The sequence below is a fragment of the Mercenaria mercenaria genome, chromosome 12 (assembly GCF_021730395.1).
Source record: "Mercenaria mercenaria strain notata chromosome 12, MADL_Memer_1, whole genome shotgun sequence".
In the NCBI taxonomy this organism is placed as follows: Eukaryota; Metazoa; Mollusca; class Bivalvia; order Venerida; family Veneridae; genus Mercenaria; species Mercenaria mercenaria.
The window spans coordinates 26,015,994-26,026,424 of NC_069372.1; positions in this window are offsets into that span (position 1 = coordinate 26,015,994).

The following is a 10,431-nucleotide window of genomic DNA, read 5'->3' on the forward strand; positions in this document are numbered from 1 at the left end:
TGGAAGATGGACAGGTTCATTATAGAAATTTAGTAGGGTAAGGCTTAAGCAGAACTCGATTATATCGTAACATTGAATGAACTCTTTGGTCCAAAAAGACCGAATCTGGTATTTGAGTCCAAGTACAGATGGCCGCTACACCACACTTGATACAAGAATTTATTTAAAGTTGGATATTGATATATAAGGAACAAAAATAAAACCCAACGGATTTTGTTTTAGACAAAGATTGAATTCTGCAAATAAGACATATAAACAAAGGTAAATAAAACAGGAAATGCGAAGTTAAAATAATACAACATAGGAGAACAAAAAGCAACTTTTATAGCAAAAGATGCTGTATTGGACAGAGTTCAATTGAAACAGACACAGGTAAACTTAAAACATAAATAACAAAAGACAAAAAACATAAACACGACAACAAAATCGTAAGTAAACTAACTATTTACTCGGACATGACATACATTTAGGGCCTGAGCCTAACAAAGACTTTCTATTTATCCACTGTACACTTTGTAACACAATGTGTGCACACCTTCACATTCGAAAAGCTACATACTTTACCTTCTCTTCTTTAATCTTGGTGTTTTCAATATGTGTGTACATGTATGTAGTATTTTATCTTTTACTACAGAGATTGAAAATATTCTGGACATAAAGTGTTTACACCATTGAAAATTGTAATGGGTTTTTACACGTAACCTGTTAAGATGTAACGTATTTATGTTCCTTAATTCAATATAGTAGTGCCGTAGTCTAAGAACAATAGTTATATCTTTGTGCTGTGTTTCTCTTTTGCAGGGATGGTGCATAAATCAGTTAACAATTTAAAAGTTGAACCTTATGAACAATCTGACAATGATCAATTTATATATGGCATCGCCTTCGTGAGCTCGAAAAATATCAATTGGTACAATTTTCATAACATGTGCGGAAGATTCTGTATATAATGAATAAATTGATAACTATAATATTCTCATCTCATTTACTTGTAAATAATATGCAAAGTGTGACACAGGCCGCATAACACGACATTACTTACGACAAATTATCATAACTATTTAATCGCATATCTAGGAACGGACAGAGGGTGTTTATTTTGTAGGCCGTTTCTTTAATCTGGGAGAGAGAGAGAGAGAGAGAGAGAGAGAGAGAGAGAGAGAGAGATAAACTGACCATTCAAGGGCTTATAACTCTGGTGTTACTTGGCCAATCTGGTTCATTATCAAATTCATCCGAGATCTTGTGGCCAAAGATACTTTGTGCAAGAAGATTACTTAAGAAATGTGACCTCTGGAGTGGTAACAAGCAAAATGTTGACCGACGCCGGACGACTGAGAGCCTACCCCATACTAACAGCTCACGCTGAGCTAAAAACCTGCCCAAAGAATGAAGACTGGATTTCCTGCTAACAGTAAGTGATGTCAGTCTACATCTTGACAATAACTGAGTGACTCAAGATACCAGAGAAACAAGAGAACAATGATCCTGTAAAAAAACAAATCAATATTTAACAAGAGATGTTTGCAAAACATGTATGCCCCCCACCCCTGACGGCAGCCAAGTCACTAGCACATTATACAGATAGCTGTAGCTGTAGGTGACCCCTATCTAGATGACACTATTGCTATGACTATGACCTTTCACCTGTTGAACTTAAAATTAATAGGGGTCGCATCAGTGTTATGACTAACCAACCGACCAAGTTTGAAGACAATAGGCCTCAGCATTCTCTAGTTATTGATCAAACATATTTTGCAATAAAGGTCACGGTAACCTTGCCCTTTGACCTCAAAATCAATAGGGGTCACATACCTGTCATGACCAACCAATATACCAAGTTTGAGGACACTAGGCCCTAGCGTTCTCTAGCTTTTGATCTGACAAGTTTTTTGCATGAAAGGTTGCCATGACCTTGACCTTTGACTTATTGACCTCAAAATTAATAGGGGTCACCTACTTGTCATGACCAACCATCCTACAAAGTTTGTGGATACTAGGCCTAAACGTTCTCTAGTTATTGATCAGACAAGGCTTTTGCATTAAAGGTCATCGTGACCTTGACCTTTGACCTCAAAATCAATAGGGGTCATTTACTTATCATGATTAACCATCCTCCCAAATTTGAGGACACTAGGCCCCAGCGTTCTCCAATTATTGACTGGACAAGGTTTTTGCATTAAAGGTCATTGTGACCTTGACCTTTGACCTCAACATCAATAGGGATCATCTACTTGACATGACCAAACATTGTACCATGTTTGAGGACACTAGGCCCCCAGCCCTCTCTAGTTATTGAAAAGACTAGGTTTTTGCATTGAAGGTCACCTGCACCTCAAAATCAATAGGCCTATGTAAGACTGGTGACCAAATATGTTTGCCTCGTAAAATAAAGTCATTATTATTATTATTATTATTAATAGGTGTCATCTACTTGCCATGACTAACCATCCTACCAAGTTTGAGGACACTGGGCCCCAGGGTTCTTAGCTATTGAATAGACAAGGTTTTTGCATTAAAGGTCATCGTGACCTTGACCTTTGACTTGTTGACCTCAAAATCATTCAGGGTCATCTACTTGTCATGACCAACCATCCTACCAAGTTTGAGGTCACTAGGCCCCAGGGTTCTCTAGTTGTTGTGTGGACAAGGTCCGGTCTACCGACGGACCAACAGACCGACATGTGCAAAGCAATATACCCCCCTTTCTTCGAAGGGGGGCTATAAAATGCATTATCACACAAAATAGCTGAAACAAGAAAACTTTATGAAAATTTGTATCCCCTGCCAAAGACGTTTGAAGTTACATCATTGTATTATGTTAATGTCTCTTTTGTGCCCATATGGCCTTTGTATACTAACTATAGCTGTCAATCATTATTTTCCTGTGCTCCCTGGTCCAGGTCACTTTCTTCTCAAAACACAAAAAGCAAAATCCATCAAGCATTTGAACAATCAAAGTAATTTCATAAAAATACGAAGAACGCAAGAAATAATAATGCAATTATATCCATAAGTGTATTTAGTTATAGATCCAGACAGATGTACAGACTGACTGTCAAAAGCACACCACTCTTTAGTGATCTACATGTAAGTTAATTTTAAGTTTCATTAAATTTCATTCATCAGTTTCTTAGTTAAGGCTCTCGACAGTCATATTTGTAGATTTAATCTATTAAAGGTACTCTGGCACTGCTAACGCGATCCTAAAACAAGAGCGCCGCAAGACGGACGCCACGTTCGACTATCAACGCCATTTCTATGTAGCTGCCATTTCTATGTAGCTGCCATTTGTTATTGATATATGGCCTTGATATAGCACTTTGCATGCAAACCTTGATAACCAAATTGTCTAAGTCCAAAAAGGGGCATAATTCAGCTAAAATACAAGTCAGAGTAATGGCCCTTGGCCAGTGACCTTACATTATGACCCCGAAGACATTTGTGAGGTTCCAAGTGAATATCTCCAGTAGTTGTGGAGATATGAACTTGCACGCAAATACTTAACCAGGATTTTCTAAGCACAACAAAAGTTATCTAACTTAATTGTTTGTATGACTGGGTAGGTTAGTGTCAAGTTATAATGCAATAGATGAAGTGGTTATTGATATATGGCCATGATAGTACCTTGCATGCAAAGCTTTAACCAAATTGTCTAAGTCGAAAAAGGGCCATAATTGGCATTAAAATCACACACACAAGAGTTATCTAACTTGGTTGTTTGTATGACTGTGTAGGCTAGTGTCAAGATATAATACAATAGATGAAGTGGTTATTGATATATGGCCATGAAAATACCTTGCATGCAAAGCTTTTAACCGAATTGTCTAAGTCGAAAAAGGGCCATAATTTGCATTAAATTCACACAAGAGTTATCTAACTTGGTTGTTTTTATGACTGGGTAGGCTAGTGTCAAAGTATAATACAACAGATGAAGTGGTTACTGATATATGGCCATTATAGTACCTTGCATGCAAAGCTTTAACAAAATTGTCTAAGTCGAAAAAGGGCCATAATTTGCATTAAATTCACACAAGAGTTATCTAACTTGGTTGTTTGTATGACTGTGTAGGCTAGTGTCAAGGTATAATACAATAGATAAAGTGGTTATTGATATATGGCCATGATAGTAACTTGCATGCAAAGCTTTAACCAAACTATCAAGTCCAAAAAGGGCCATAATTTGCATTAAATTCACACAAGAGTTATCTAACTTGGTTGTTTTTATGACTGAGTAGGCTAGTGTCAAAGTATAATACAATAGATGAAGTGGTTACTGATATAAGTCCATGACAGTACCTTGCATGCAAAGCTTTAACCGAATTGTCTAAGTCGAAAAAGGGCCAAAATTTGCATTAAATTCACACAAGAGTTATCTAACTTGGTTGTTTGTATGACTGTGTAGGCTAGTGTCAAGGCATAATACAATGGATGAAGTGGTTATTGATATATGGCCATGACAGTACCTTGCATGCAAAGCTTTAACCAAATTGTCTAAGTCGAAAACGGGCCATAATTTGCATTAAATACACACAAGAGTTATCTAACTTGGTTGTTTGTATGACTGGGTAGGCCAGTGTCAAGGTATAATACAATAGATGAAGTGGTTATTGATATATGGCCATGATAGTAACTTGCATGCAAAGCTTTAACCAAACTATCAAGTCGAAAAAGAACCATAATTTGCATTAAATTCACACAAGAGTTATCTAACTTGGTTGTTTTTATGACTGAGTAGGCTAGTGTCAAAGTATAATACAATAGATGAAGTGGTTACTGATATATGGCCATTATAGTACCTTGCATGCAAAGCTTTAACAAAATTGTCTGAGTCGAAAAAGGGCCATAATTTGCATTAAATTCACACAAGAGTTATCTAACTTGGTTGTTTGTATGACTGTGTAGGCTAGTGTCAAGGTATAATACAATAGATGAAGTGGTTATTGATATATGGCCATGATAGTACCTTGCATGCAAAGCTTTAACCAAATTGTCTAAGTCGAAAAAGGGCCATAATTGGCATTAAAATCACACACACAAGAGTTATCTAACTTGGTTGTTTGTATGACTGTGTAGGCTAGTGTCAAGATATAATACAACAGATGAAGTGGTTATTGATATATGGCCATGAAAATACCTTGCATGCAAAGCTTTTAACCGAATTGTCTAAGTCGAAAAAGGGCCATAATTTGCATTAAATTCACACAAGAGTTATCTAACTTGGTTGTTTTTATGACTGGGTAGGCTAGTGTCAAAGTATAATACAACAGATGAAGTGGTTACTGATATATGGCCATTATAGTACCTTGCATGCAAAGCTTTAACAAAATTGTCTAAGTCGAAAAAGGGCCATAATTTGCATTAAATTCACACAAGAGTTATCTTACTTGGTTGTTTGTATGACTGTGTAGGCTAGTGTCAAGGTATAATACAATAGATAAAGTGGTTATTGATATATGGCCATGATAGTAACTTGCATGCAAAGCTTTAACCAAACTATCAAGTCCAAAAAGGGCCATAATTTGCATTAAATTCACACAAGAGTTATCTAACTTGGTTGTTTTTATGACTGAGTAGGCTAGTGTCAAAGTATAATACAATAGATGAAGTGGTTACTGATATAAGTCCATGACAGTACCTTGCATGCAAAGTTTTAACCGAATTGTCTAAGTCGAAAAAGGGCCAAAATTTGCATTAAATTCACACAAGAGTTATCTAACTTGGTTGTTTGTATGACTGTGTAGGCTAGTGTCAAGGCATAATACAATGGATGAAGTGGTTATTGATATATGTCCATGACAGTACCTTGCATGCAAAGCTTTTACCAAATTGTCTAAGTAGAAAACGGGCCATAATTTGCATTAAATACACACAAGAGTTATCTAACTTGGTTGTTTGTATGACTGGGTAGGCCAGTGTCAAGGTATAATACAATAGATGAAGTGGTTATTGATATATGGCCATGATAGTAACTTGCATGCAAAGCTTTAACCAAACTATCAAGTCGAAAAAGAACCATAATTTGCATTAAATTCACACAAGAGTTATCTAACTTGGTTGTTTTTATGACTGAGTAGGCTAGTGTCAAAGTATAATACAATAGATGAAGTGGTTACTGATATATGGCCATTATAGTACCTTGCATGCAAAGCTTTAACAAAATTGTCTAAGTCGAAAAAGGGCCATAATTTGCATTAAATTCACACAAGAGTTATCTAACTTGGTTGTTTGTATGACTGTGTAGGCTAGTGTCAAGGTATAATACAATAGATGAAGTGGTTATTGATATATGGCCATGATAATACCTTGCATGCAAAGCTTTAACCGGACTGTCTAAGTCGAAAAAGGGCCATAATTTGCATTAAATTCACACAAGAGTTATCTAACTTGGTTGTTTTTATGACTGGGTAGGCTAGTGTCAAAGTATAATACAATAGATGAAGTGGTTACTGATATATGGCCATTATAGTACCTTGCATGCAAAGCTTTAACAAAATTGTCGAAGTCGAAAAAGGGCCATAATTTGCATTAAATTCAAACAAGAGTTATCTAACTTGGTTGTTTGTATGACTGTGTAGGCTAGTGTCAAGGTATAATACAATAGATAAAGTGGTTATTGATATATGGCCATGATAGTAACTTGCATGCAAAGCTTTAACTAAACTATCAAGTCCAAAAAGGGCCATAATTTGCATTAAATTCACACAAGAGTTATCTAACTTGGTTGTTTTTATGACTGAGTAGGCTAGTGTCAAAGTATAATACAATAGATGAAGTGGTTACTGATATAAGTCCATGACAGTACCTTGCATGCAAAGCTTTAACAAAATTGTCTAAGTCGAAAAAGGGCCATAATTTGCATTAAATTCACACAAGAGTTATCTAACTTGGTTGTTTGTATGACTGTGTAGGCTAGGGTCAAGGCATAATACAATAGATGAAGTGGTTATTGATATATGGCCATGACAGTACCTTGCATGCAAAGCTTTAACCAAATTGTCTAAGTCGAAAACGGGCCATAATTTGCATTAAATACACACAAGAGTTATCTAACTTGGTTGTTTGTATGACTGGGTAGGCCAGTGTCAAGGTATAATACAATAGATGAAGTGGTTATTGATATATGGCCATGATAGTACCTTGCATGCAAAGCTTTAACCAAACTATCAAGTCGAAAAAGAACCATAATTTGCATTAAATTCACACAAGAGTTATCTAACTTGGTTGTTTTTATGACTGAGTAGGCTAGTGTCAAAGTATAATACAATAGATGAAGTGGTTACTGATATATGGCCATTATAGTACCTTGCATGCAAAGCTTTAACAAAATTGTCTAAGTCGAAAAAGGGCCATAATTTGCATTAAATTCACACAAGAGTTATCTAACTTGGCTGTTTGTATGACTGTGTAGGCTAGTGTCAAGGTATAATACAACAGATGAAGTGGTTATTGATATATGGCCATGACAATACCTTGCATGCAAAGCTTTAACCAAATTGTCTAAGTCGAAAACGGGCCATAATTTGCATTAAATATACACAAGAGTTATCTAACTTGGTTGTTTTTATGACTGGATAGGCTAGTGTCAAAGTATAATACAATAGATGAAGTGGTTACTGATATAAGTCCATGATAGTACCTTGCATGCAAAGCTTTAACAAAATTGTCTAAGTCGAAAAAGGGCCATAATTTGCATTAAATACACATAAGAGTTATCTCACTTGGTTGTTTGTATGACTGGGTAGGCAAGTGTCAAGGTATAATACAATAGATGAAGTGGTTATTGATATATGGCCATGCTAGTAACTTGCATGCAAAGCTTTAACCGAATTGTCTAAGTCGAAAAAGGGCCATAATTTGCATTAAATACACACAAGAGTTATCTAACTTGATTGTTTTTTATGACTGGGTAGGCTAGTGTCAAAGTATAAAACAATAGAATGAAGTGGTTACTGATATATGGCCATGATAGTACCTTGCATGCAAAGCTTTAACCAAATTGTCCAAGTCGAAAAAGGGCCATACTTTGCATTAAATTCACACAAGAGTTATCTAACTTGGATGTTTGTATGACTGGGTAAGCTAGTGTGAAGTGACAATACAATAAATGAAGTGGGTATTGATATATGGCCATGATAGTACCTTGCATACAATGCTTTAACCAAGCTGCAACGGCGACGCCGACGGCGACGGCAACGCCGACGCCGACTGTAATAGCCCTCCTTATTCCTCGAATAGTCGAGCTAAAAACTCAGTGTGCAACAAGGCACTGTTTTATAAAGTTAATATCTCTGTTGTGCCCATGTTGCCAATTCTACAAGCAGTTGCCATCACATTAATTATCTATAAGAATCAAAATATTTACCCAGTGAAGACAGTGTGGGGAATCACGTGACCCAAAATGGTACGGAACACGGAAATCAACATGGCGGATTTTTTACTTTTTTACCAATTTTCAAAGGTAAGTAAAAACTACAGCATCTATTTTACTCTTATTATAGCGCAGTCTATGCGCATTTTAATGCTCTTTCCAGCAATGTATGTGTCTTGTCTACGTTTCTTCTAGTTTCTGAGTTACCTTCGAGGTTTTGACCGAACCGATGATAAATTTCTGTAAAAACGCAATGTTACGATACACGTAATTACTCTTTACACACAAAAACCTATGTAATTTGCAGTTTTTCGGACTTGTTTCAATTTGTAACTGTTAAATCTTTATCATATAGTAACCATGCACGGTGTTTCTTTATGATTTTTCGTGAATTCTTGCAAAAAATAGACAAACTATTAAAATGGTACGCAACACGTGCTATGATACGCAACACGTACTAACTGTTGGCAGTCTGATACGCAACACGTGCATGTGTCACCAATGGCGATTTACCTTCAAATTTGCGTCACAATGAATCTATTGTACTATTTCAAACGTGGTTTTCAGTTTTTAAGATCGTTCAGAAGAACTGCAATCTTTATTTATGTTTAAGGAGGTCAGCACGCTAAGACTTTCATGTTTCAAAATTACATAAAATCTGTTAATCTTATTTCAAAAATGCGCAGTTGTTTAGTTTTCTAATCTTGAATACTTTTCTTTTACAGACATGGCAAAACCTAAGAAACACGGAGTCTGACACTTGGGGAAAAAGAGTGGATAAAGAAGCAAAACAAGAATATCAATATCAAAGTAACTTTCCAATTGCTGCAATGCGCCAGGAAATCACCGGCGAGAAAACAAACAAAAAGACTGCTTACGTCATCTGAATCCCCTCTACAACTTATATCCAGCAAACTGAAGAAAAAAGGCATTTAGGTCACCTGTCGCTTCCAAAAAAAAAAACAACATACAATAACTCTCGATTAAAGTCTTCAAGATCATTTTTTGGACCTGTAGAGGAAAACAGTGATATGTAAAGACAATGTAGAGCACTTTTTGAACACTGGATTGCAAGTGTGAAGAGCTGCATAATACAGACAACGTAGTCCCCGTTAATATGACTGATGAAGCAATTAATGAAAATTTATTGTCAGACGTTTTCTCGGTATTATAAGAGGAAGGATTTGATGAAGTAATAAAATTTCTAAAATTGGCTAAAGATAAAAAAATCCCAGTGAACAGTATAGCATTTTTTTTTTGTGGATGGAGGTTGTTTGTTGGTTTTGGTGCACTAATACAACACAAATGAGATACTCGAACAAAAGTAAGATGTTTGGATACTTTGCTAGAGAATGTTTGGAGAACGGTTTATTCGTTTTATGAGCGGATACAAAAATAGGTTAGAGAACGTACTGGGAATGTCAGATCCAGGTATCTTTGATAAACTTTGCCGTACCAGATTTGCTAGTGTTCATAACATTTAGTAACAAATAACATCATCTAAAATTTAAACTAATTATTGAACTCTAAATAAATGTTACTATATACCTTTCTGACGCATTTGTAGTTGATAGTTCCGGTAGTTTCTTCATGGAAACATTTAACAGAAAACGTTGTTTTGTTTTGCAGTAACATTGGAAAAAAATACTACACTACATTTTGTATACGGGGTCTGGTAAACATATCCCCCTTGGCCAGGCCAACATTATCTGCTACCCCCTGTACAGTATATTTTAACGTTATGGTACATCCCGAGACATAAAACAATCATACAAAATAAATAGTCTTCATCGGATCACGTTTTAAAAAGTTCACCCGCCACACCATGTTTGCGAACTGGGTGAGCTTTTATACATGTATTATGTACGATTGTTTTATGTCTCGGAATGTACAATACTGTATATGGGCGTAGCTAACATGGGGGTCTGGCCAAGGGGGTATGTTTTTCAGACCCCATGTGTCTGTGTGATATTTTGGAGCGAATAAATCGTCTTTGTATATTTGTAATTGTTTTATAATACTCTTCTCGAGATTTTAAGGATTTTGTGTTACTATGTTTA